This window comes from Molothrus ater, chromosome 10, assembly GCF_012460135.2.
Source record: "Molothrus ater isolate BHLD 08-10-18 breed brown headed cowbird chromosome 10, BPBGC_Mater_1.1, whole genome shotgun sequence".
In the NCBI taxonomy this organism is placed as follows: domain Eukaryota; kingdom Metazoa; phylum Chordata; class Aves; order Passeriformes; family Icteridae; genus Molothrus; species Molothrus ater.
In genome coordinates, this window is record NC_050487.2 from 17,299,658 (window position 1) to 17,326,317 (window position 26,660).

Here is a 26,660-nt window from a genome sequence, read left to right on the forward strand (position 1 = left end):
AGGGGTGCGCGGGCTGGGGGAGGATGCTCCATACAATCGCGTCGCTCCCCACGTGCTGTAATTAATGAGCCCCCGCTCGCTCCCTCCGGGCTGGTGCTGCCAGCCGGCCTCTCCCCGGGGCCTCCGGCTCCCCGGTGCCTGCGGGGCTCAGGATTTCAGGGCAGCTCGCCGGCCAGGGAGCCCTGGTGGCCGCCTGTGTGCTGCAGCTGGTGGGCAGCCTGGGGAGCAGCGCTGGCAGGGCTCCGGAGCCTGCACAATACCAAATAACTGTGGTAACTGCGTGGTATTTGCTGGCAGGGGCTGGGTGTTCGGTGCCAGCCTGCCTGCTTGGGCACGGACTCGGTGCTGAGGATGGCGCTGCTGTGGCCCCCGAGGGACGGGGTGATGGCGTGGCTGGAGATAGGCATTTCTGTGTAAACACGGACAGATCCCAGCCACACAATGTCCCTGCACATACACTGAGCCCTGAACCTCTCCCTGGCACCTTGGGCTGACGGCTGGAGCTGAAGAGGGCTGCAACGAGCACAGTGTTAGCAAGACGTGGACAGGGATGGGCCGAGAGATGAAACGTGAGGCTGTGGGATAGGCACGGGAGTTTGTGTGCAGCACTGACCTGAGTTAGTGATACTCTGCCTTAGAGTAGCCTCCAGCCTGCACGGCAGAGCTGCGGTGCCCATGGTGTCCCTGGGAGGCATTCCTGTGCAGACAGGGAGTGGCAGACATGGAAGGAAAACCTCGAAAAGCAGCAACGGCCGTGGAAGGTTCAGAGGACAAACCTCCCAGCCCAGCCCTCTCTCCGTAAGAAATTCCTCACCCAGAGACTCCATCCTGCTGGAGCAAGCCGGACTCTCAGTGTCCATTTCCAAACAGAGCCCTGCTGTGCCCCGGTGCCGGGTCCCTGTCACACGGGCACACGCACGGTGTGTGTCAGACACGGCCCCGCACACGGAGCACCCCCGCACCCTGCCCCTGCGCCAGCCACCGCCCCTCACCTCCTCTGCGTGCGGCACCCTCATCTGCAGTTCCACAAGGAAAGGTGATTAGGGAACAATTATTCGTGTTTTCTCAGAAGATCTAAAGGGCATCAAATGAAATTACCCAGCAAGAGTCTAAAAACAAACAGAAGGGAGTATATTCCTCACGAAGCAGCCAGTCCCAGGAGTTCATTGCCACAAGGTAAGTATGGGGACGTGTGTTTGAAGGGTGGAACTGGATGAATGCAAGAAAAAGCCCTGCAAGAGGCCTCCGTTGTGTGCTCACCTGGAGCACAGCTGTGCTGAGGATGGGGGAAGCTGGGTGGGGATTTCCCCACGTTTCTGGGCCGGATACCATATTGTAGTAGGGGCCATCACGGCATCAAGTGACATCTGCAAGTCCTTTGTCCAAAGGGCTGCACTGGAGGGGCGACATCTGAGCAGGCACCTGGGTCAGCCATGCGGCTGCTGGGGGGTCCCTTGTGCCACCCCCAGTGCAAGAGGAGCCCCGTGGGTCCCCGTTCTCAGGGCAGGGAGCACTGCCGGGTGCCAGCTCGCCCAGCCGGTGTGTTCCCCGCCAGACCAGCGCTGGCTCCAGCCTGTCTCCTTCCCAGGCTTCCCGGGTGCTTGCCCCTCCGGGAGCTCCTCCCTGTGCTGCCAGGAGTTTGGCGCTGCCAGCGGGTCGGGGCAGCCACAGCACCCGTGCCGGCCCGGTTGGGCCCAGCAAGGAAGCCACCTTCTGCTGCTCGTGGTCCCTACTTCAAAACCTTCTCCCATCCCACCCACTTCCACCACCCCTCACCTCTGGCAGCTTCAGGATGCAGTTAAACACTTCAGCACTTAAAATTTCAGGTGCTAATTGCTTAGTAATGAAAACTTTAATCACAGGGCAATTAAAACCTTAAGTAGCTGTGGGAGATCCATTCCACGTCAACAAAAAAAAGAGTGCCGTCACTACCCCGGCACCGCCCTGGCACGGCGAGGCTCACAGGGCCTGGAGAGCCCATCCTGCAGCCCCCTCTGCCCCCTGCTCCGGGAATCTGGGGAGCCCCCCCTTCCCACGCCGAGCAGGAGGTGGCCGAGGAATGATCAGCTACTGCTGTAAAACTTAAAACCCAGCTAATTTTGGATTAAGTGCCATATGAAAGGGTTTTGTTATTTTAAATCTCCTACTTTCCAAATTCCCAGGATTAAAATTCTCTGCATTTATTTTAACCACATAACATTTGCAGACAAATCACTTCTCCCAGTGCAAAGTTTGAAGCAGGCTTAGCAGATCTAAAGCCCAGCCACAAGCTCCAGGGTGGAATCGCTGGAAGCGGCTGCCAGCGGCCGCCAGCCCCTTTCGCTGGCGCGCTTGCAGCAGAGCTCAGCCACGATGTCTGCAGGGAGAAAGGGCCTGCTTGGTGCTGGAACCCGGGGAGGCAGCATGAGAAGGAAGGGTGGCTGTCATCCTGGCTTCTGGGCTCATTCCTGCAGTGGGGATGTGCCCTTGGGAAAATCTGATGAGGCCTGTGTGTTTGCAGAGCAAGCCCTGTCCATATGCTGCAGGGTGCATGTTGCAACCGTGCTGATGCTGTCCAGGTGACACTGTCCAGTTCTGCACCAGTCCTTTGTCCTCAGGTGCTGACAAATGCCACACAAAAAATAAATAAAAATCAGGATTTTTCCCTTTTCCCTCACTGCTCTGCAGTCCATTGGGGCTGAAAGGGAAAGGAAGGCATCCAGCCTCGCGTGATTCCGGCTCTGTGGGAGGCAAAGGCTCCAGAGCTGGGGGACGACGTTTGTCCCCCAGCTGCTGGGAGGTGTGGGAAACATGGGTGCCTGTGGGCAGCAAACTGCCCCCTGCTCTTTATCAAAAGCAGCATCAGTGTCTGGCAAATGTCACTCTCCTGTGTGCTTCCCAGCTGGGAGGTCCATTTCCTCCTCCCATCGCCCCCTTCCCCTCGCTGCCTCCCAGCCCTGCGGCAGGACGGGGGCGCGCTGGTGAGTGGGTGGCCATGGGACTGAGGGGACAAAGGCAGGGTCATCAGCTGCTGATGCATCACCCTCACCCAGCCCACTGCTCTCTCAGGCACCTTTGCTAACCAGGCAATTAGCAGCCTGGCCCCATTAGGAGGGACATTTTAGGGGGCTGCAGCTGAAATGCCAGTGCAGAGGCCCTTTGCATGCTCAGCTCTGAGCTGGGGTCAGCTGGGTGCCCTGCCTTAGTCACAGGAAGCAGATAATCTCCAAACCCAGAGATTTAGGGGCTGAAACCTGCTTTGTGCCACAGCTTGGAGAGGCATTCCCAGGTGGGGGGTAGTAACCCTAAACAGGTTGACAAGATATTTGGGGTTCATACTCATAACAAGAGATGCTGGCAGACTTCCTGGCTGCAAAAATCCAAGAGGCCTCTCCTGACCCTGCATGCTCTGCAAAGATAGTTGCTCCTCAGGACTGAACAGGAACCAGCACTGTGTCCTGCTGGGGCTGCCTGGGAACAGCCAGAGGTGATGGTGGCAGTGGGCACAATGGGACCAAAGCAGGGCCAAGCACAGAGCCTGAGCCCCAGCAGCCTCCACCTGCCCACCCCCACCAGGCGCTGTCGGCCAGGGGCAGCCCTCAGAGCAGGGCTGCCTTTTCCTGGAGTGTAATGTGAGGCTTCGGCCTTCCCTGACCTTGGGGCAGTAGCCTGGTCCTGCTTCCCATCCCACCTGGAGCATCCCTTGCCCAAAGCCTGCTCCGGATGCTTTGCCTCTCATTGCCATGGCAACCCCCATTCTTGCCGGGTTGCCATGGCTCCCCGGCCCCCAGCCGCAGCCACATCCTCGGCATCAAGAGGACCCAGTGATTTGGGTCCTTGGGGGCTGTCACCGTGGGAGATGCCACACAGGACCTGGGAGGGAGGAGGGCTGAGGGATTGCTGGCATCTCCACATCACACTGAGGTTCGGGCTCTGGGACCACATGGGACCTTGGGAGGCTGGTGGGGACACGGTCCCCAAGGGGAATCACTGATGACATGGGGATGGGTTGGCACTACTTTGCAGACCAGCCTGGTACTTTCCAAACCTGCCTCCTTCCAGCCTAGAGTTGCTCTGCTTGGTGCAGTTGCCACAGCCCCCAGGGTTGTGTTGGTGGGCAGGCATGCAGGTGCTGGAGCCCTTTGGTGTGGCTGCGTGCTAGCAACATCAACGGTGCCAAGCACGCATGACCACGCTCTTGTCCACTGTCCACTGTCCCCTCAAAACATGGTCCCACCAATTGCAGACACCCCACCAGGCCCTTGGGAGAAACCTCAGTCTGGGTTTGCTGTCGTGAGCTTGCTGTGCCCGGGTTACGGCTGAGCTCGGCAGCAGCACGAGCCCGGCAGGCTCCAGGCCTGGCGTGCTAAATAAACACAGCCACCGTGAGAAAAAGGCAGCCAGGAAAAAATAGTCAAATAAAATAATAGGTCAAAGGAATAAACAAAGTGGGGACGTGCCCAGGCATGGCACAAGCCTCCGATGTAGCACTTCCAAGCCGGGCTGTGCCCCAGCCCCGGTGCCTGCAGGTGGTGGAGCCCGGCCTGCTGGCAGCGCCCTGGCCGGCCGCACCCCCAGCCCATTTTCCCCCTGGCTGCAGGAATCCCCTCTCCCCGTCACACCACATTCCTGGGGTGCCCGAGGATGAAGGTGCAAACACCCTGGGAGAGGTGCCAGGCAATTCCTGGCCTGCCTGGGATTTGCATCCTCTGCCCTGGCTCTTGGCTTGGGAGGGATAAGCCCAGGCTTAGCTGTTGCTTCCCCTGGGGCTGGCTGCCAGTTCCTAACCAGTTTTGCCGTAGCCCTTTCCCACACTAACTGGGGTCAAGGGAGCTGTGTGGCCTCCATCCCACCTCTTCCCTCCAGCGCTCAGGAGCTTTCATGGTTTAAACAATTTGCTGCAAAGCAGACGGTGTGAGGGTGGGAAGGGGGCAGTCCTGAGGGCAGGAGTCTGAAGCTGGGCAGCACTGTGAGGAGTCCACAGGGGATGTCTGCAGGCTGCAGAGCTGGGGTACAGATCCACACCGGCCCCCTTGGAGCCTGGATGAAGTTTGGGTGGTGGCAGAGAGGGGACCAGCTGAGAACCTGCAAACTCAGTGCTTCCCTGGGAAATCCCACAAGAAAGGGCCCTGCTGGTAACAAGGGAGAGAGCAGCTCAGACTCGGGGTGTAACGCACTGTCCCCATCACCACAAACCTCCTTTAAAACTCTCTGCAGGGCCCTGACACTTCACCTCCCTCTCTCTCCAGCTGGCAGCCAGCGGTGCTCAGCCAGGGAACAAAGGAGCATGGTTTAAAGTAGCCAGTTATTTTAAGAGCCTGCACTGGCAGTGACAAGCGGAAAATAGAAAGAAAACCAGAATAAGCAATGAAAGAGCATTCCCTGATACATACTTTCTCAGCAGTGCTTCCATGCTTTTGGTGTAAAATTTATTCTGGGCAAAAAAATTGGAATAAAGGAAAATTGCCTCAAAGCCCATCTGCAAAACAGCACCTGGGTGTCCCAGTGGGGCAGGAAGCCAGCGACGTGGCACTGTGAACAGCCAGGCACTCAGCTGATGGGATTTTGCACATAAACTTCACATCTTCGGGTTTCCCTTGGCTTTCCAGCTTGAGTACAAAACAAATTGCTGGCATGCCATGCTTCGCTCCACCAGCCAGGCAGATGGACCTGCTGGGGCCCCAGCACAGCCTGGCTCTTCCTGGGAGCCAGCAGTGGCAGAGCTGCAGCTTTGGCATGACCCGGACATCCTTTGTGTCCTCTGGCACAGTTCTGCTGAGGTTTCCAAGTGAGCCTTGTTTGATCTTTGCCTCCACACGTCTGGAGGAGCAGCCTGACTTCTCCCTGTGTTGGGATGCTTTCCCATGCTGCTCAGCAGTGAGGCTTCAAGGCTCCAAGGATTCAGCTGGTTGGAAAGAGATCAGTGACATAAGATTCATCACCTAAGAGTGCAAAATTCCTGAAAAGAGCCTGTCACAGCACAGCCCTCTCTGCAGCACACTGACCAGGGTGCTGTCCTGGCCTTCCTGGCTTCCCTGACATAGGAAATAGCGCTCAAAGCCTGTGGGCTTTTCCTAAAAGCATTAATGTGCACCATTATACTGGGAAAAACCCAGTGAGGAGGTGTAGAGGAATGTGAGCTGTGTTGCCCCAGCAGCCCGTGGGTGACAGGGCCTGTTCAGCAGGCTGTGGCTGGGTGACCCTGCTGTGCCCCTACCCACCATCTCCATGTGAGCCTGGTGGGATGGGGAGGAGAAGAGTGGTGAGGGAGGATCTGCCCACCCCACACCTGCCTGGAGGAGAAGTCAGGGAAGGCTGACAGGCAGAAAGGTGCACAAGGAACTGTGCTGAGTCCCAAAATACCCCCAGGCTGAGAGGTGGTGCTTCTGGCACAGGAAGGGATCTCCTGTCCTTTGGCAGCAGGATGCCAGGTGTGGTCCCCAAATCAGCTGCACCACCTCAGAGAGCAGCAGTTCCTGACCCAGCCAGGTACTGCTTTGTGTCCTGAAATGGGAACCCATGATGCTGTGGCACATCTCTGTAATCCACAGGGCAGTATGGTTTTTTCCTTCTAACTGCTTAATAACTGCCAGAACACCATGGAAAACTATCCCAGTGAAGCTGCTGGGATACCAGGTGGAACATCCCTGCTTACTCTTTGCTGAGTCCCAGACTGCTCCCACATCATGCCCAGCACCATTTCCACTTGCAGCAGGTATGGCAGCACGTGGGGTGGACTAATGGGGAATGGGGCCAGGGAGAGGACACTGACTTCAACCCTCCCCCATGGCATCCACATAGACCTCCAGATTATGCCCTAAAGGATGGTCATATTGGAGGGGTGCTGAATGTGGGCGCCAGGACAAGCAGTGTCAGGGACCGCTGTGGTGCCAGGACCCCTCAGCCAGGGGCTGGGCACAGGTGCAGCCATGGGTGCTCCACATCTCCTCAGGTTCCTGGCCTCCAGGAGAGCATTTTGGGGGGAGGTCAAGCAATTTCTTCATTCTCTCCCCCCACCCTTTCCAAGATGAAGAATTTAATTTTAGTTTTTACAGCTCCTCCTAGGTGGATAAATCCCTTCCTGGCGAGTCCAAGCCCTGGAAAATCTTGTGAATCTAACGCTGGCCCTTCTGGCAGTCACTGCAGCAATTCCTGTTTCTCTCCAGCCGCACTCTGTAAAGTTTTATAGTTTCCTGGTTGTAGCTGCAAGGCCCCAGCCGTGCCGAGGAGGGTGGCGGGGGGAGAGCCCAGCACTCAGGAACTCAGGGAGGCAAAGCAGGGAACCATGGCCTGGTGGGATGTGCCAGGGAGCTGCCAGCTCCCTTTGTGGGCTCATCCAGGCAGGAATGTTCCGTGCAGAGGGTGGTACAGTCCTGTGTGTGGGGATGAGGTCCATCACAGATCTGGGTGCTGTGTGCTGTGGGTGTGGTGGGAAGATGCCACTGTCACCCAGCATGGGGAACGTGCCTGGGGAGTGGGCAGAGCTGCTGGCGTCGGAGCCCTGCTGGGTGCAAGCAGGGCCCCACCATGAAACCTGGTGCTCCTCCCTAATGAAAATCAGCTTTATATCTGCTTTGTATCAGCACAGCACTGCTCCAGCCCTGGGGGGATGAAGAACCTGGAGAGCAAGCAGTGCCATGGTACAGTCCATCACCTTGTTCATCCCCATTGGCCACATGCATGTCCTCAGAGGGTAATGTGGCACCTTCACAAGCACGAAACCAAGTCACAGAGGTGCTGCTTTGGCTGGGGCCAGCTTCATCCTAATGCAGGACATGGCACTTTGCTGACCAAGTGATCATAGAGGCCTCTCTGCTTGCACCCTGTATACCACCAGCTTTGCAGTGACAGCAGTGCTCCCCAGGTGACCCACTCCCCATGGTGATCCACTCCCCTGGGAGCCTTGGGCACCCATGTATGGAATGGATAAATCCTCATATTGCCAAACATCTTGATTTTCTTTCTGATCCTTACCTGTATTTTGCAACTTCTGATGGAAACTTTGACCCCCAGAAATATCAACAATGAGAGGATGGGTCTGGTGGCTGTGGGAGTCAGAAACAAGTCCCTGCTAAATTTCCCATCAGGGCTAAAAGTCCTGGCTGATGTTTGGATTTATTAGGGAAGCTGTGAGAGAGTGAGTGCCAACATTGTAGTGCCCTCAGCTCTGTTAATACTTACGCTCTGCTCTGAATGCCACTCACCATGCTCAGCTCCCTCTGCTCTGTTGCCAAAAGGATACATTAAAAACAGCCCAGAGAGAGGCAGGGAGTGTGACAGGCAGGAAGGTGATTTCTGGGAAAAAAGAAAGAGAGGAAAAAGAGGAATGAAAGGGATGTGACAGTGGTACACAGCCTCTGCACCAGCCCAGTGCTCTGCCACTGGGTCTCATGGGACTGCAAGGCATCACAGGAGCCAGGAGACTGTGGCTGGGATGAGGATGGGTGGGTAGGACACAGCCTTTCCACTGCTGAGCCTGCAGTGGGTCTTTCCCACATATTCCCCAAGCACCCAGCAGCCAGGGAAAAGAGAATGCCTGCAGATGCAGGGCACCTATGGGTGCTGGGATGGGCTGTAGCACAAGTGGGACCTAGGGGACGGGGATGCTCTTGAGTGAGTGCCACATGAACCAATCCCTTCCTGTCTTCCTCCTCGTCCCAGCAGCCAGGCTGGGATGTCCCCATCCCCTCTGGCAGTGCTGTATTGCTGCAGGGACATCACGGGTCACCGAGCAGCAGAGAGACCTGTCTAACCCTTCACACCCTTCCCAGAAACAAGGGGCCAGGGGGGGCGGTGAGGGGGGCTGTAAACTCTGCATTACCACTAATTAAGCACTTGGCTGTCACCGAGGCTTCCCAACACGCCTCTTTCCCTGACACTTTTACTGTTTGGGGAAATGGTGTCCCGGGCCTTTGATGAACTCGCTATGAAGTTGAAAGGAGCTTGTGGCGCGGTGCCAGGGCCCATCACAATTGTCTCTCGGGCTGGGGATGGGAAATGACCCATTTATAAAACGTGGGGTGATAAATCAGACCTGGGAAATGGGAGCCACCGATTGTGGATAAAAGGCAGGATGGGCAGGACTGGCCGTGGGCTGCCCCTGCCTGTCCCCAGCCCCGGTGCAGGTACAGCCAGGCTGGGGCCAACCCAAGGGCTGACAAACCTTGTCCTGCTGGTGATGCCAACCTGATACATTGTCCCTGCTGTGGTGGGAGCACGAGCTAGTGGAAAAGGGAGCTGGCACTGGGCAGGACACTGTGCAGAGGAGGACTCCTGGGGGTTTGTTTATATGGTATTTTTGGGGTGAAGGAAATTCAAAAGCTGGAAATACAGGGCAGGGACAAAGAGGAAAGCACCCAGCTCTCAGGCTGGAGCAGATGCAGTCTGTGTCCCACCATGAAGCCAGCTCATGGCTGGGGCTGAGGCATGGCCCCACATGCTTTGCTTGGGGAATATGCAGTCAAGAGAGCTATGGAGTCCCCATGTCCATTGCTTCAAGTGCCACCAGGACACAGGGCCTGGCTGGGGTGCAGGTGACAGTGACAGTGTGGCCATGCATCCCTGCTGTCCCTGTGTGGGGACCCCACACACCCTGCCAGCATAGACCCTCCTGTTACAAGGGGCCGAGTCCTTGGGTCAGGGTGGGCCATGAGGGCCAATTCCTGGGATGCAAAGGCCCTACAAATCTGCTTTATGCAACATGGGCCAGGGCTCTGGGGTGGCCCAAGTGCTCCATGTCCTGGGCAAGTGAAGCTGTGACCGTGCTGATGACTGAGCTCAGGAACTGTCACCCACAGCTACATCATCATACAATTTCTTAGTTCTCCCTGTCCCCTGTGTCTGCCCCACCTCCATTCTGCCATGGCTCACCTCCGAGCTGGAATAGCAGCCAGGGAACTGCACCACAGGATCATTCCAGGTTAGCTCAGAGAAGCTTCATGGAAGGCAGCTGGTTTTCCATGACTCTGGCGCCTCACCCCAGAGAGCGGGGCTGTGGGTGGGCAGCAGGAGCCATCCCTTTCCCTGTCCCCATCCCTTTCCCTGTCCCCATCCCTTTCCCTGTCCCCATGCCCCAGGCTGGGGTGAGCCTGGGGGATTCTCCCCTCCTCAGGGCAGGCTCCAGCAGTCCATATGGGGCAGGGGGACACCAGCTCTCTTCTTGCATCAGCAGGTTGCAATGGGCTCTGTCAGCAAGTCCACAGGGTGAGAGCCTGCTGGAAGGCTAATTAATGACTGCCAATTAGCACTGGTCAGGCCTGGCTGGTGGCTGGGAGCCGGATGCAGCAGGTGATGGGATTTTCTGTGCAGTTAAAGGGAGAGTCTCTGGGTTTCACACATACAATTCAGTTGCCTGTTTGCTGGCTGTGGTTGGTGAGAGGCTCAACTGCACACAGACACAGCACAGGGCTTGGATGGCTGCCGAGAGGCTGTGGAGGGTGGTTTGGTCAGGGATGCAGAATCCCAGCTCCCAGGGATGCAGAGTCCCAGCTCCCAGGGATGCTGCTTCTCAGCCTTCCTTGGGCTTCGCCTCCCACTGCAGCACAGGCACTCATCAAGATCCCACCCCTTCCCCAAGGCAATGCAGGAGTAGCCCTTGGCATCGCCCTCCCTGTGGCATTGCACAGCCCTGCACAACTCTGAGGGAGATGCCTCTGCCTGTGATGAGCTCCTGGGCTGTTTGGGAAGGCTGGAGGTTCCTGCTGCCATAGGAGACAGCCCCTGTATCCCATCCTCTACACCCCTCAAGCCCCTCCATCTGCCTTTTATGACTCTGTTGTGCTCCTGCTCTTTAGCCCACATTTTCATGGCTGCTGTACCACAACATTCCCTATATATTTGAGCCTTGATTATTTCTAACACTATATATGCATGTGTATGAGTATATGTATACATCTATATATTCATTTTATCCTCCCTACATTGTGGTTCTCATTAATTATTCACATCTCATGAAATAGGAATGAAAAGAGATTGCATGATGCTGGCTGGAGTCTTGCAGGAGGGAAATCAGCCTGAAGATTTCCCACAGCCACTGCTGGGCTCAGGCATGAAACCCTTTGCCTCAGCACAGGGCACCTGGTGTTGGGGTTTCCTGATGAGAATCCAGGGAAAGGGAGCCTGACTGAAGCTGCAGGAAGCCCCTCAGCTGCATGGATTGGGTGACAGAGAGGTCCACAGCCCTGGTGAGTTCCTTCCATGGTGCAAGACCTGCACCAGTCCTGGTCACTGGGTTTCATTATTTGTTTTTGACTGAGAGAAATCCCTACACTTCAGCATGTGCTGACTGCAATGGAGTCACATCCTAACCTCTGCTGTGATAGAAGAATGGGCAGGGGCCTGCCTCAACCTCCCACTCAGAAGCAGTTTCCCATATTCCTGAGCCCTCTCCAACTTTTCCATGTCCTTTATCAAGCCAGGATGCAGCAGTCAGTCCTTGTCTCACCCGCTGTACGCAGAGCTGGACTCATCTTTTTCCTCTTTCCACCTTTTCTCCTTGAACAGTCACACCCTGGCCAGCACACGGGCACTGAGCCCTGGGGTCACTGCTCTGCACGAACGGGAACCTCTGCTCCTGCTCCACCCAAACAGCACTTGCTTTCTAAAATAGCTCTTTTCTTCCCACCCCGCTCCCTTGCTATTTAAAAATCTGCTTCATATACTTGATCTATTCTGTTTTTAAGAGGTTGTCAGGAAGAGAGGGCTGAAGAAGGTCCCTTGTTGTCCCCTTTTAGCCTCTCTCCACACTGCCCTGTGCCCATCACCCTCACCCTCTGCTCCCTCACGTGCTGGCAAAGCCATTTATTTAAGCAGCGGTACTGCAATATTTCCAGTGCTTTGCTCCGTGCTCTCTGCCCATTGTAATCTTTACTTTGCTCTTTTGACCATCAGCATATATTGAATAAGAGCTGTTAATTGAGCTGTCTGCATTGACATGTTGGGCTTGTACTTAGTGGCTATAATTAATTTAGGACAATATATGTGAATTATCTTGATTAGTCTATCCAAGATGCATCATCTTGCACAGGCCCATGGTGAATGTCATATATCTTCATGCAATCCTTTCCCACAGCAGCAAAGTCCTTCAGCCTTAACTAACCTAAATATGTCACGTTTTTGCTAACATGCTGCCTTCTCCACATCATTAATGAGTGTAATAAACCACACTGATGCTAACACTCAGCAGCCTGTCTGGCCCTCTGCTAACCTCCTGCCACAGGGAGCAGTGGCTGTTCACACAGCCTGGGGGTAGAAACCAGGACCTGGTGAGGTGGAGGTACCTGGATCCCTGGACAGGTGCTGGGTGGGGGGTGGCTTTGTGCACTGGATACTGCTGAGGGCTTTCCCTCCTCCCCACTGGGCTGGCCAACAGGAAAATCAGCCCATGAGAGGTCCAGCCAGGTCTCCTCTGAGGACTGTGCTCTATCTGGCACACAGACCTTAGGATGTATGGTCATGTTTGCATTTCTTTGGTGTTTTTCCTAGGGGGGAGGGAAGTGTCTGTCAGCTTTCCACAAGTGAGCAAATACAATGGTGCATCTGCTCAGCCCTGCTCTGTCAACTTCCCCACTCCCTCTGCCTCTTCACAGCCACATTTTGGCAATATCCTTTCTCACCCATTGCTTGGCCCCTGCGGAGAGCCCTTCTCTGGGTTCTCCTGGAAGTGCTCAGCGATGTTGGAACCTGTTTTCAGGCATGGCAGGCAATCCCCCACTCCTACAGGAATGCTGGTATGCCTCTGGAGACGCCACTGGTAGGACGGGTTATGCTTATGGGGACGTGTAGTGGCTCGACTGGAGAAGGGCTGGTGCTGGCTCCGGGGCAGGCCCTTTTTTAGAAGCAGCATTCATCAGGGCTGAGACCTCCTTTGATAGTTACACTACAAACAAACACACAAACAAACCAGCCAGCCCTTCAGATATCACTCAGGCAGAACAATACAATTACAGGGCTCAGGTTTCCAGCATCAGCCTCATCCTGGCTCTTTGGAGACCTCTGAAACCAGCAAGTGCTTCACTCTGCATCCATTTGCAGGTCGCTCCAAATTTCCCAAGCACTGCAGAGGTGTTTACCCAGTGCAACAGCACACCGAGATGGAGGAACTGGTGATGTGTGATCCCAAGGCAGCAGGGAGATGTGGCACACACACCTCGCCTGCCAGCAGCCTGACCTTGCCCAAACAACCGCACGCTGCAGGATCCTGTTTGGGACAGACCGAGCAAGATGGGAGAGATGTTTAGGCTAAGTCCTTGGTATTTAGCCATCGGAATTTAACCCCTCTGGTTCTGATTATGGCTCTAGAAGTTCAGTTTCCATCACAGACCACCGGTTTTGGCCACTTAAGAGCAGTCGGTATCACCTCTGACCCCCCGGCAGGCTTTATTGCTGCAGCTCGCAAGGAAGCAGCCGCATCGGCTGCCTCGTAAAGCTCGGGGCCGCCGAGGGCTGGTCCTGCCAAATAAACCCCTCACAGATCCCCTCCCCCTGTGCTCCCTGGGGTCCTCCAGGGCCACCCAGCATCACTGGCCCCATGGCAGGATTCTCTGCGGTGCGTGGGAGAGGGCAAGGCCAGGGACAGCCAGGGCAGGGGTGCTCTGATCTGGTGGCTGGTCCCTGGGGAAGGGTCCCACAGAGAGGAGGTATCCACATGGGGACACCCCTCATGGCATGGAGCTGAGAGGCCTCTTCTCAGAACAGCTTTGGTTCAGCCATGAGATGGTACAGTGCCATTCCTGCCCCACGAGTGCTTTGACTGCAGCCAGGGGCAACCTCTCCTGAGCAATCACTGCATGAGGAGTTTGCAGCCCTCCTCCTCCTGTTCTCCCCAGCCTTGGTTGAATTACTGACACTCAACAGAGTCAGGAGGGAGCTCAGGGGCATCACTTCTTTGCTTTGGGAGACCTCCTTGCAGCCTTGCTGGGGATGTGGATGATGGAGGGGAGCAGCTCCAATCCATTGAGTCTCCATCCCCATTGCCTGGCAGGCTGGGGAACAGGAAGGTGGCCCTGAGGGGTCCCTATCCCCACTGGGGTCTCTCCTCCTCATGGTGAGCCCACTTGCATGCCACCATCCCAGCTCCTTCTCTCCTTGGAGCTTCTCCCAGACACACATGGTCCCATGGGCTGCCTGTGCTCACCAAGGCCCTCAGCTCAGGGGTTTCTCCTGCTGGCCTGGGACTCTGTGAGTGTATCACAGCCAGAGCCCACCCTGTTCTGAGCACACGAGCCTCCTCTGCACCCTGATGCTCCCAGCTGTGTCTGCTCCTCCTGCCCTGAGGGTCAGGGTGGCACCTTGGGTGCAATGTCCCTTGCCCTGGCTGCAAGGCTGTTGGGGATTCCCATCCAGACAAGCTGAAGGAAAACCTTCAGGAGGTTTCCTGCTTTTGTGTGGTGAGCCAAGGCTTGAGATTTGTTTTGGAAACTCTCCCAGGGGAGGCTTTTTGGCTTGAATTTTTTTTTCCCTTAGAAGGATGAAGTGTGCCCGGTTGGGTTCCCTGGCCCTGCCTGAAGAAGCTTTTGGTTTCTGCTGGGATGGTGAGTGAAGTTTGTGGGAACAAAAATGCATGTCCAGGCTGGCATGCAGGTCCCCTCCAAGTGACAAAATGCCATACACAACCAGGATCCTTCAGGAGAGCTTAATCCCATGCTGCTGACATGCACAACAAGCAATTTAAACACATGGGTGTTTAAATTAAGAAAAGTTATTCTTCTGGATTTTCCCATGCCTCATAAAACACCGCAGAGAGGGCACCCACCCCCCCTGGAGACGGTGCCCAGTGTCAAACCACCACCTGCTCCCCAGGACCCAATGCTGTACTAAATGGGGTGTGAGAGCCCTGACCTGCTGCATCAGCCACCCCACCTCGCTGGAGCAAGGAAGCTGCATCTCTCCCCTCATGAGAGCCAGGGCATGGAGGCAGCCCAGGGTGCTGGTGGAAGGAGACAGACCCAGCAGCTGCTACCCTGAAGGGCCTCAGGGCCCCAAGGGCTCCTCAGGATGCTGTCAGTGCTGGGGCTGCATCCTCCATCCTCATCTCATGGCCTGCTAGGAGGAAGGCTATTTTGGCAGGATGGGTGGCTTTTCAGGGGGGAAAAGGGACTATTTAGGCTGAGCTGGATCCTCCCACCTCCTAACTGTGGAGTGCATGCAGCGGGAAAGCGCGGGGGCACTGCCGGCCCCGGGGATGCTCTCTCCAGGGATACAGCGCTGACGCTGATACTTGAGACACTTCAAACGGTACCAGGCAAAGCCCCCGAGAGCAGACTGACAGCAGAGCTGCTGGCGCCGTCCCCAGACGGGCTCCTCGGGTCCGAGAGAGCTGCGAGCGCTCGCCTCTCTATTTACATTACCAGGAATGCACAAAACAGGGGGGCGCAGCCTGGGGAGGGGGGTATTGGCTGATTGTTCCCAGGATCCCCTTGTCAGAAACCCTCCCTGCTCTGTTAGTGTCTCTTGATATATGGCTTGCATTAGGGGATGAAAGTGAGGCATAGCTTGGGGTTTTGGCACGACAAACCCCATTAAACTCTCTCTGGGAAAATGAGTCCAAGAAGTGTTTTGGGGGGTTGAGTCACTAACGGAGCTGTGAGCAGCATTTATCCTCACCTCCGGCTGCCTGGCCAGGGCAGGAGAGGGGTGGGGGCTGCTGGGGGCTGGCAAGCAGCTACAGCACCCCTTTTCACCCCCCTCCTGCTGTCCTGTGGGGATCTGGGAGTGCTCACACACAGGACACCTGGCCCCAGCCCTTCCAGGGTATTGGGCCCAAGTCCAGGCACCCTCTGCCACCTGGAAATTTTGGGGTGGGTGGAGGAGTCGCAGAGCTGGGAGTCTTCCCTGCTCTCCCAAAGGTGTTTTTGGGAGGAGATGGCGACAGGATCCTTCCCCACCATGGCAGCCTGACTTTGGGGTCACCCCATACCCTCCTGTCTGGCATGCTCGATTGGCAGTGGGATGCACCTTCCTTGCACCACACACCCCTGGCTGCTTTTCATTTCCCCAGGGACAGCAGGACAAACTGGGGGGACCCAGCTCAACTCCTCTCAGGTGTGCCACTGCCTCTGCCCCCCTCTGCTTGGAGATCAGGCAGAGCAGGAGAGAGAGAGCCATGCTGGAAGAACACAGTGGGAGCTTTTTGGGCCTGAACCCTCTTCTCTCTCCCCGGCACCAGGGAATCAAAGACAGGCAGGGGGAGGGAGGGTCAGCACAGCCCTGATTCCCCATCCCTTCTGTCTGTAGTCCCAGCCAGAGGGGGCTAGGCAGAACAGCCACCTGCCTGCACCCCAGCCCTACAAAGGCCACTCTGCAGGTGATCTGCTCCAGGGGAAGGAGAGGGGGCTGCCGAAAACTTTCCATCACCCTGTGAGGCAGCAGGAAAATACCTGCAGAGGCTGAGGCAGGAGTCAAAGCAGCAGCGGGGATGACTAAATGCAGGTGAAAGGAAAATTGCTCCTGGTCAGAGAAGGCAATCCTCTCCAAACCTAGCCCAAATTGCCCTCTCTTTCCTGTTTCCACTGTTTCCTGCTCTCTGTGATGAGGCCACATGAATCCCTGAATGCCAGTTGTGCAGCAGCATGAACATGTCAGATGCTAAGAGCAATGCAATGAAAAGGGTGGGAAGAGGGACAGCATGGGCATTTTTTGCCTGCTGCCCCCTGCTTCCCACCAGCCATTCTCTCACTGTACTGTACTTGCCCCTTGTTTTCCTATAAAGGAATCAGGAACTTGCTGGGGACCAGGGGCAACAAGCAAATGCAGAGCATCACAGACACCTTTGGCTGCAACTTGTGTTGGGTTCCTGAGGCCCCTACCTGGGACAGAGGGCAGGGATCTCAGCCCCAGCACCTGCCATGCTCCGTGGGCCCAGGAACAGCATCCCAGGACAGATGGCTCAAAAGCAAGTGACACTCAGGTCAGCATCCTACAGGACATCTAGCCTGGCTTCCCTGGGCTGTCAGCCCTGCCCAGTGCTCCCTCAGTGGGGTAATGCTCATGGGTGCTTGTGGCACACTCTGCCCATGCCTTGGAGGGGAGGGGGTGGCCATCAGGAATGAGAAGCAAGGCCCTGGAAGATGTCCAGCTCTCTTTTAATTAACCTGAACAAGCCAGAGCTTAAGTTTCCGAGCCAAGCCGAAGTCTCCCTGTTAGGAAAAACCTGCAGTACCTGGCAGTAATTTAATAACTCTCATTTCGAGCTTTCTAATAGCGGTGCTGTGGAACGGCTCCAAACCCACTGGTCTCCCTGCCTTTCCGCAATCAAGTTACCTTTATTGCTTTATGGCAATATTAACAGAGATACCAGTGTGAATGCCTCACCTCAGGCTTAGCTGGCAGGAGCCTGGCACGGCTGAGAGGAAGCCCAGCGGTGCGCGGCGGAGCCGGGACGGCTGCCTCTGCTCCAGCACCCACCCCAGCCCAGGGAACAGCCCCAGTGCTCCAGGCCCCTGTGCCAGGCACGTGGCAGGGTGAACTGTCACCCCTGTGATGGGGTCTGGCTCAGGGCTGCCCTGGGATTAAGGATGTCCATGCTCAGAAATGGTACACAGCATCACCCTGGGATTCTGCCCTTTTTGGGGAGGTGTTGCTGCAGGGGTACAGGATTAAGTCCTTTCCCAGCCACCAGAGGAGCTGCCAGGGACCCATGGGGAATGTGTCACCAGCTCCAGACACCTCTGCTCTAGCAGACTTGTCCCTTTCAGCCTAGCAGGAGTTAGGGGTTCCTGTGTGGCAGGGACTGCCTGTCCCCTGCAGAGCTGCAATTAGCTCAGTTGCACTAACCTAGAAGAGGGACTCCATGGCTGTAGCTTGAGGTGCTCCAGAAATACTCCTCCCTCCCAGAGAGGGCAGAATGACTTTCATCTTTGAATCCACAAGCAGAAGAGGGACAGGAAGAGTACATAGGAGACAAATCCCTCCATAATTTCAAGCCCAAATCATTCTGTTCTACAAGAAACAGCCCATCACGCAGCCAGGGCCATGTGAGCTGTTTATAGGAGCCCCAGCCATCCATCACTCACAGGTGTCCCTCCATGGGACTTTCCCTGGCTCTGATCTCCCCCAGCTAAACCCTGTCACCCAGCCCCTGATGCTTTAGAGGGGTTCCCCCAGTACTCCTGGCTCTGCTGCAGGTTTGTCATGCAACTGTGGTGCTTCAAGAGTAGGTTTAAAGAATGTGATTCCTCCTTGCTGGCTGGACATTGTAGGGAAAACTTAAGGCACAGCCCTGACCAGGGGTACCACACAGGGATGTGGGGGATGTGGTCACCTTGCCCTCCCTTGACTCCCCTAGCCAGCCTGGGTGGCAAGGCACAGATTTGTCACTGCTGCCATGAGCACCAAGTGGCAGTGAGGAAGAGGAAGGGCTGAAGAAGCGCTCGTGTGACATCGTGGGGAGGGCATGAGCTCCTCAGCCCCGCTGTGGTGGTGGCAGCACCACAGCCCAGGGCAGGGCAGGGTTGTTGTATAAATGCCCCTGGCCGTGGCTGGCCACCAGCGTGGGAGCTCACAAAGCAGCACTGTTCCAGTTTATGGGATTGGAAACAGCTGCTGGAGGGGCACAGATAACCTGACATAGCAGGGGCATGATGGGCTGCTGAGGGGACAGACTGACACAGAGCATGCCCTGCTGGGGTTCGCCCAAACCTTACTGGTCCCACTGGTTTCAGCTGGGAGCTGGGCTGGGGCAGTGCACTCTGCAGGGACTGCTGTGCTTTCCTCGAGCATCTCTCACTCGGAGGGAAGGTTTCTTCCCAAGCTGGGAAGTGGAGCCGAGTGTCAGTTTGTGTGTGGAGCCACTGCTAATACCTTCTTTGCTATTTTTAGCTCAGCAGCCTTGTGCTGTTCGTTTCAGCATATTTTTTTTTTCCTCCCAGTAAATTCCAAATCTTTTCCCTCTTTCACCTTCTATTCCGGGATGCTGCCTGTACCATTCGGCTTTGATCTGCACTGATGCCAAGTGTGTTTTGAAACTCTAAGTATAGCACATCCCTTGAATTTCTCTTATCTAGCAAAGCAGTAATATCCTCAAAGAGCTCCAGCAAGCTGGTTAAAAACCTGACATCGCACAGCTCAGTCCACACCAGCTACTCCTCAGCCTGGTTCCCAGGCATCCTCCCCTCCAGAGTGCTCTGCAGGCTTGTGACCTGGGCTGTGCTTTGCTGCTGGTGTCTCGAAGTCACTGTCAATCCTATTTTACAGTTCAGAGACTGAAAAGGGCAGCTAGGAGCAAAGAGGGCCAATATTTCTTTTTATTTTTTATTTTTTTCCCCCCCAAAGATACCTGAATGCAGCCTTGAATTTTGCATTTTTAAATTGATTGTAGATGAAAGTAATAATAATATTTGAGACTTCAAAACAACCAATTTTCCAGTGTAGACAGGTAACTAGGAGGCCAAATGCAATCGTTTGTGACTGGCAGTGGATTGCAAGGGCAAAGATCTGAAGACTGCTCTTAAATCCGTCCCCAAAATGTCTGGTGCTCTATACACACACACTGTAACAAATTAATGTCAGATGCTGCACTTGGTATAATTAGACAGGATTTAGAGTGGCAGAGCCAGCAAATTGCTACAATTTATGTGAAGCCCCTACCCCAGGGTCTGCACCCACCGCTGCTTTGTCGTCACTGAAAATTCCTTCATCATTTGAAGGATGCAGCTCCTGGGTTGCTTTGCACAATTTGGTCCCCAGTTTGGCCCCTGGATGGATCCCTGATGTCAGCTCCTTGGGATGCCCTTTGGGGTGCAGGGCATCAGTAGGAGCCCACAGAACTGATGAACTACATAAACCACAAAGGACACCTACCAGAAGGACACCAGAGCCAGAGTGCTAGGAAGCACCAATCTGCTTAGTAAATCCTTTTCTGCCTTTCCCCAATACGGAGTATGAATTAAAAAAAGCTTAGAAAAAAGAAAAAGCACTTTCATTCCCTAGTTCTTATTAAGAGATAAAGTCAATCTGGTTTAACTAACTAAGCCAAGCTCTGGCAGTGGCGGCGCGTGAGCGGCGCGGGTCTGCTCCAAAGTGGAACCAGCTCCCAGCCCCACACTTCAGGAAACATCTCATCCAGTGAACCTCGTATTTTTCCCACAAACTCCCCTCAAGCTGTAAAGCACATCTGGATGATTTTAGGCAGAAAGGGATTTTCCCAGAAAGTTGCAGGGGGAGGGTGGGGGTAGCGAGGGGCTGGTTATATTTGGAAACCTCTTTCAAGCACGAAGACCCCATTGTGGCGGCAGCGTCGTGGGGTGATGCTGAGCGGCGCGGTGGTGAGGGCGGCTGTTGCACTGGCATGGAGAAATATCTGGCAGCAATTTGTGGCCACAGGTGGGTTTTTCTCCTTGCAGCTGAATTTTGGATTGTTCTTCTGCCTGTACTCCCTCGGCTGCCCTGGGATGAAGCAGGGACCTGCTGAAATCCTCCGGAGATTTGGTCCAGTGGCTCCAGGGCAGCTCCGGACATGGCACTGCTCAAAAGCAACAGAAAGGCAACAAAAAAAAGGGCATTTTGAATAGACAAAGTGCCCCAACTGCCTCAGGGCCCAGTCAAGCATTGCTGTTGCTCAGAGGGGCCGGTGATGAGGGTATGAGGAGGCAGCTCATCAAGCCCTTATTAGCACAGGAACTGCCGAGCGCAAATTAACGCGCCAGACTCTGTCCCAGCCGTACGGGGAGCGCCGCCTGCGCAGCCACGCTCAGCAGTTTAATCAACTCAGAAAGCAATTTGTTCTCTCTCTCTTTATAACCTTGACAAGCTAGTGGGTTATTTTTAAGCACACCAGCAAAGGCAAAGGCAATTCCCGGCTGGTTGGCAGCTGGCTGTCAAACCACCATGCTGGGCTGGTGAGCAGCCCCTGCTTTAGAGCAGGGAAAACCTTTCCCCAGGCTGCAGCACTTTCACCCACACATGCCCAAGCCAGGGGCACTCTGCTGTAGGCACAGTCCATGACTTTGGGACAACACAATGACACGATTCTGTTGACCTGGGGACACACGTATGCCCTGTCTGCTGGGTGCTGTGCTGTGGAGAAGGACGGAGAAGCCAAGATAGGTGCAGAGCTGAGGAACTGAGAACAACTCAGGACTGATGATTCCTCAGAGGATGGATGGGCAACTGAGAGGAGCTGTGTTGTAGTGGCATTGCTTGCCCTGCCCTGTAATTTCTTCCCCTGGAGAGGGCTGTCCCCAGGAAGGGAGGATGGAGGAGATGGTGTGTTGGGATGGCAGACCCACTGCCACATGCACCCTGACACCCATCCTGCTCCTCCACCTCTAACATCTGACCTCCCAGTGAAGGAAGGCAGATGTTTTGCCGACATGGTACCCACTGTGCAGCACACCCCAGGTCACCCAGGCACTGGTGTCAGGGCACCAGCCCAAAATTCAACCAGGGCAGCTCCCACCCTCCCTGCTGCAGCATCCCTGCTGCCCACTGCAGTTCGGGTTTGTCCTGTGCAGCCTCCTTCCTTCCAGAGGCCAACTGGACCACTGCGGTGGGAGATATGGGACCTGGAAACCCGAGAGTAGGTGCAGCTGCCTCTGACTGCTCCGTGTCCTCAGGGCACTGGGCTGTGTTTGGTTTGGCCTGTGCTGCCCCAGCAGCTGCTCAGATGTGCTGGTGATAACACGATTAGCAGTAAATTGGTTAATGCTTTCCCAGCCAGCAGGATGAACAGGGTGCAGAGGCCACCTCCCTGCCACGACCACCACAGTCCTCTCAGACCCAGAGGAGCTGGGTGCTCTTGGGGACAGTGCTGTCATGTTGGTCCCCCTCCTCTGGGAACGGGGGAGGGCCTGGGGAGCGAGATTCCTGCCCCAGCAATGATACGGTTCAGCGCCTGCACTTCCAGCTGATTTAAAGCAATGTCCAAGTTTATAGAGAATTAGTGAGACTAAGAAACATTATTTTTCTTTATTAGGTTAAAGGGTAAGCAAATACAATCAATCTTGTCATGTATCACAAGATGTCAGCAACTTCCCACCTCAGCCAGAAAATTACTGGCTCCTCAGTGGATTGTGGAATTACATTCATAACCGCAGAAAACAAATATATACATGTATATTTTAATGAAAACACTGAAGGTTGCTACCTCACATCATCATCACAAATAGGTTACTGCTGAGCTAATTTAATCAACAGCAAAATCCAGCTGCAGAGGAACCCCCACTTGGAGGAAGATGCAGCCCACGTAGGGAGATGAAGGTGTTGGTGAAGGGATCTGCGTGGGATGGAGCTGGCAAACATGACCCCAAGGCCCAGGCTGGGCTGCTGTCCACAGGGACTTGGTGCTCCAGCCCCAGCCCCGACCCAGATGAGTGCAACCATATGAGTGCAACCATAATGCTGTGTTCTGCCCCATGCTTTAATGATGCTCTACCCCATGTTTTAGCCATGGGGACATCTTGCAATGGCCGTGTTTTGGCTCAGTTTGGCTTCTTCATTTAACAGCTTCCTAATTCAATTGCACTCATCCCCATCCTTCCCTCGCCATTCCTGGTTCAGATAACCTTGCTGAGCTCCTCTTGGAGATTAACCAGAGAGAGGGAGCCCATTAGCTGGTCCGAGCTTCAGAGTTGCTAATCAAAGCTAATGGATTAACCAAGAGGGTGTTGATTTCCAATCTGAGCATTCAGGAGGAGGGACAGGATCTGTCCTTCCCTCTGTCTCATCTGCTGCATGCCACTGCAGTCCCCTGCTCTGACAGTGCAGGATGCTGCCCTCTCCCCTTTCTCCATCCACAGTCCCCCCTGGCTCGATGCCAGCCAGGGGCGAGGTAAGAGGAAAGCCCTTTTGAGCTGGGAAGACACAAATAATCATTGTAATGATGACTGGTAGGACTCTGAGCTGCCTGCCAAGATCACGAGCTGCTCAGACAGCCTGAAGAGCAGCGAGGCTGGAAGTCATCTGGCAAGCATGGGGCTGTCCACAGCGGTGGCAGGGCAGAGGGCAGGGGATGTGGAGAGGCGAGGAGGAGCAGGGGGCCAGAGCCTTCCTGCCTGGCAGGATGAGGGATGTGGCCCAGCAGGGCCAGTCTCACAGTCACGGGCACTGTGCCATGAAGGAAGCTGTGTGTGCTGGCCAGCAGGGCCAAGGGCTGCTCCTGCCCCGCGTGTGACCCTGCATTTACCCTGCTGTCCCCATGCAAGGGCGGCCGGGTGACAGTTCATCCAGTGCCACAGTGACTGTGTGGCTGAACACAAAGTGGTGCCCTCCTCACTCTGCAAAGGGCAACACTGAATCATCCTCTTTTGCAGCTCCAGTTCCCCAACTCCAGTGTGTCCACATGTCATTCCAAAGCAAAAATATTTGGTGGCCTCAGCAAGGTCCCCCAGCCTGGAGGCAGCAGGAGGAGAGGGGTGGCCCAGACAAGTGCAGTTGTTCTCTTGGTGGGAGGGTGTCTTCTCGCTCCAGAACACCGCACTCTCCAAGATCTGATGTGCAGGGGAGGTGATGATGGCAATGCTGTCCCCTGTCACTGTGGCATGGTGCCTTGTCCCTGAGATGCTCATGGGCAGGCAGTCTTGGATGTGTATCATTCTTGGAGATGATCTGCACACAAAGCTGGTAAGGCCCTCATACCCAGACAAGTCACTGTCTGTCCCTCTCCTACCCAGCTGCCCACAGAGCCACGCTGTGGGGTCCCTGTCACCTCTGTCACCTCTGTCACCCAGCAGGAGAGACCAGGTTTCTCCAGCATTTATTCTCCAAACCTGCCAAGGGAGCCCAGCTGTCCACCCCGAGGATAACACAGGCAGCCTGAGTCTTGTCTGGCAGAGTCACCACTGCACTCCAGATCCTGCTGAGTGCCCAGCCCGTGGTGACAGGGACCATAAAACACTTGCGTGGCAGTGCTGAGGGCTGGCTGCCTGCCTCCTTTGGACTGTCCCCAGTTCAGAAGCACCCAGGCTTGCCCAGGTTGCTCAAGGCTCCTCTGGGAGCTCTGGTTCAGCTCCTGTGCATTGCAGGGAAGCTGTGGCAGCTCAGAGCTGCAGAATTACTGAGGTTGCACCACTTGTTTCTTGCCCAGCTGATGTTGGCTGACAGCTGCCATGCACACACTGATACTCCACAGAACTGGCAGCAGGATGCTGCCTGTTCCTGCCTGGAGTTTGCCTGCACCACCTGCTGCCCACTGGACAACGATGGCTTCAGTGAGCAGAGCCCAGGTGCAGGTGTGCCCCAGTGGCATGGGGCACAGCTGAACAGCATGCCTGGGGAAGCTGAAACATGTGCAGGCACAAACACACAAAGTGCAGCCCCCTGCACCTGGTGGCACATGCAGACCCCCAGCCTCAAGCTGGACTCCTCCACCTGATCCTAGGGCTTTCAGGTGAACCCAAACACCTTTAAAAAGGGTTTTCCAGCAGGACACGGGCAGGAGGACCACGGTGAGCTGGCTGCCCTGGCGCTGCAGGCGCCCTGCATCCGCAGCCACCGCGTGCTGCCGTGTGCAGCCCCAGCCTGCCCTCATTTATCTCCCCTCCAAATTGTGAATGAACGAACTTTCTCCCAGAATAAATAACCATCGCTCAAAAGTTATTTTAGGGCTGGTCTTGGTCGCTGGAGTTTCCGCGCCTGCCGAGGCCCATCACATTGTTTTCTGCTGCTTTCCTTGGCACGGCCCCAGTCCAGGGTTCAGAAGTTATTACTATAAAAGTCAAATTGCTTTGAGGGGGGGAGGCTGGGGGAGGCAGGGTCGGTGGAGGGAGAGGGGATGGGATTCCTGGAAAGTCTCCAGCCAGGGATAATTGGAGCTGTGCGGGGTTGGACCAGTCCCCGCCGTGCTCGGGGGAGTGTTTCACCTGGCCGGTGGCCAGAGGAGCCAAGGCAAGGAGGAGGAGGAGGAGGAGGAGGGCTGGGTTATTACAGGCACAGCCCCCCTGAAATACAGTGCTGCTGGGGGGGATTCCTGGGGGCGCCCAGGCTCATTCCTTGCCATCTCCTGGAGAGCCCTTGCCCATCCTCCTCCTTGCGGCCCCTTGAACCTGTGCTCGCCCCACTTCCATTTATGCTGGTTATTTCCCCATCTACAACACTAATTACTTTCCTGCCTTTGCACTGAGGATTGCCTTAAGCCCTGAAATATTAATGTTTAATTTCCCTTCTAAAACTTCCTCTTTCAGTGTTTGCCACTACCACTTGGTAAATTTTGGCCATCCATAAAAGCAAATGTACTGCCCCTTCACACAGGCACTGCACCCAGTTGCAGTAAAGCTGGTGATGAGATACCAGTTCCCATCCTGAAGGAAGCAGCATCACCCTCAATCCTTTGGGCTCTTTTCCCACACCCTCTGTGGTCAAGAGTTGCCCTGGACCTTCCCTAGCACAACAGGGCAGGAGCAGCTCATGGATGTGGGATCTCAGCAGGGATGTCCTCTCCCAGGGTGTGCTTGTGGGATTGTGCCCTGGCTGCTGTGTCCCAAATCCTTTGATCTAAACTCGATGCTTTTTTTCCCGTTTAAAAATTATTTCTGTGAATGGTCATGCTGATGTGTCCGTGCAACTTCATTAGGATTCAGTTTGCTCTCTCCTTTCCTCCAGGCAGCCTTATTTTTATTATTCCCATTATTTAAGGTTGACCTTACAGCAATGACCAGCATCCTCCTGGCAGATAGGGCCGTGTCTGTGCTGGCCCTTCCAACCTGCACCCCAGAGACCTGCCCCGGGGTGCCCCTCACCCTGAAGCTGGCACCCCAAATCCACCACAGACCACAGTGCTGGGGAAGCAGTGCAAACACCCTGCAGCCAGGATTCATGGGCTGGGAGCAGGCAGGAACAGCCAGGAGATAAGAGGTGGCTCAGCTTTGATACGTGCAGCTCATACGCCTGGAGCAAAATCATCAGACAGGGGCATCCACTCAGCGAGGCGACTGCTGGGCTTCCAGGGACAGGGAGCAGGCACGGGAGGTTACCTGGCAGCAGGATGTGACAGCAGAAAACGTGACCTGTGGAGGCACTTCAGAGAGGACATCTTCATGGAATCACTGACGGGAAGAGCCCAGAGTTGTCATCCCACTGGCACTCCAGCCCAGCTCAGCCACCCTGGCATGGCAAAGGGCACATCCCCAACCCCCTCCCTGCCTCATCTCCTGCCAGGGTGATGAAATATTGCACTACCTGTGATGCTCAGAGTGAGCAAATATAAAAGCATTAACAGAGTATAAAGAAGAAAAATGTGAAGAAAGGAGAGGAGAGTAAGCAGGGTGAATTTCAGCTCCATGGCAGCTGGGAGACAGGCGAGGCACTCTGCCCTATGCACCTGGGACCTCACTACCTGAGGGCATGTGGAAAACCCCTGTCCCAGGGCTGCAGAGTTGCCATTCCACACCTACCATGACCCTGCACAACCCCCCAGGCCCAGCTGGTGGGGCAAGTCTCTGCTTCTTGCAGGTAAAAGCCAGCAGAAATTGTCCCTGGGGCCACATCCAGGTGGGCTGGTGGGTGAGGTGGACTCTTGGCTCCTCTGTACAATTTTTCCACCTAACCTTTCATTTTAGAGAATCATAGAATGGTTTGGGTTGGACCTTTAAATGCCATCTAGTCCAACTCCCATGGGCAGGGGGATCTTCAGCCAGTTCAGGTAGTCAGAGCCCCATCCAGCCAGGCCTTCCAGGGATGGGGGACTCACCATCTTTCTGGGCAGCCTGTACCAGTGTTTTACCATCCCCAATGGAAAAAGACTCACTCCT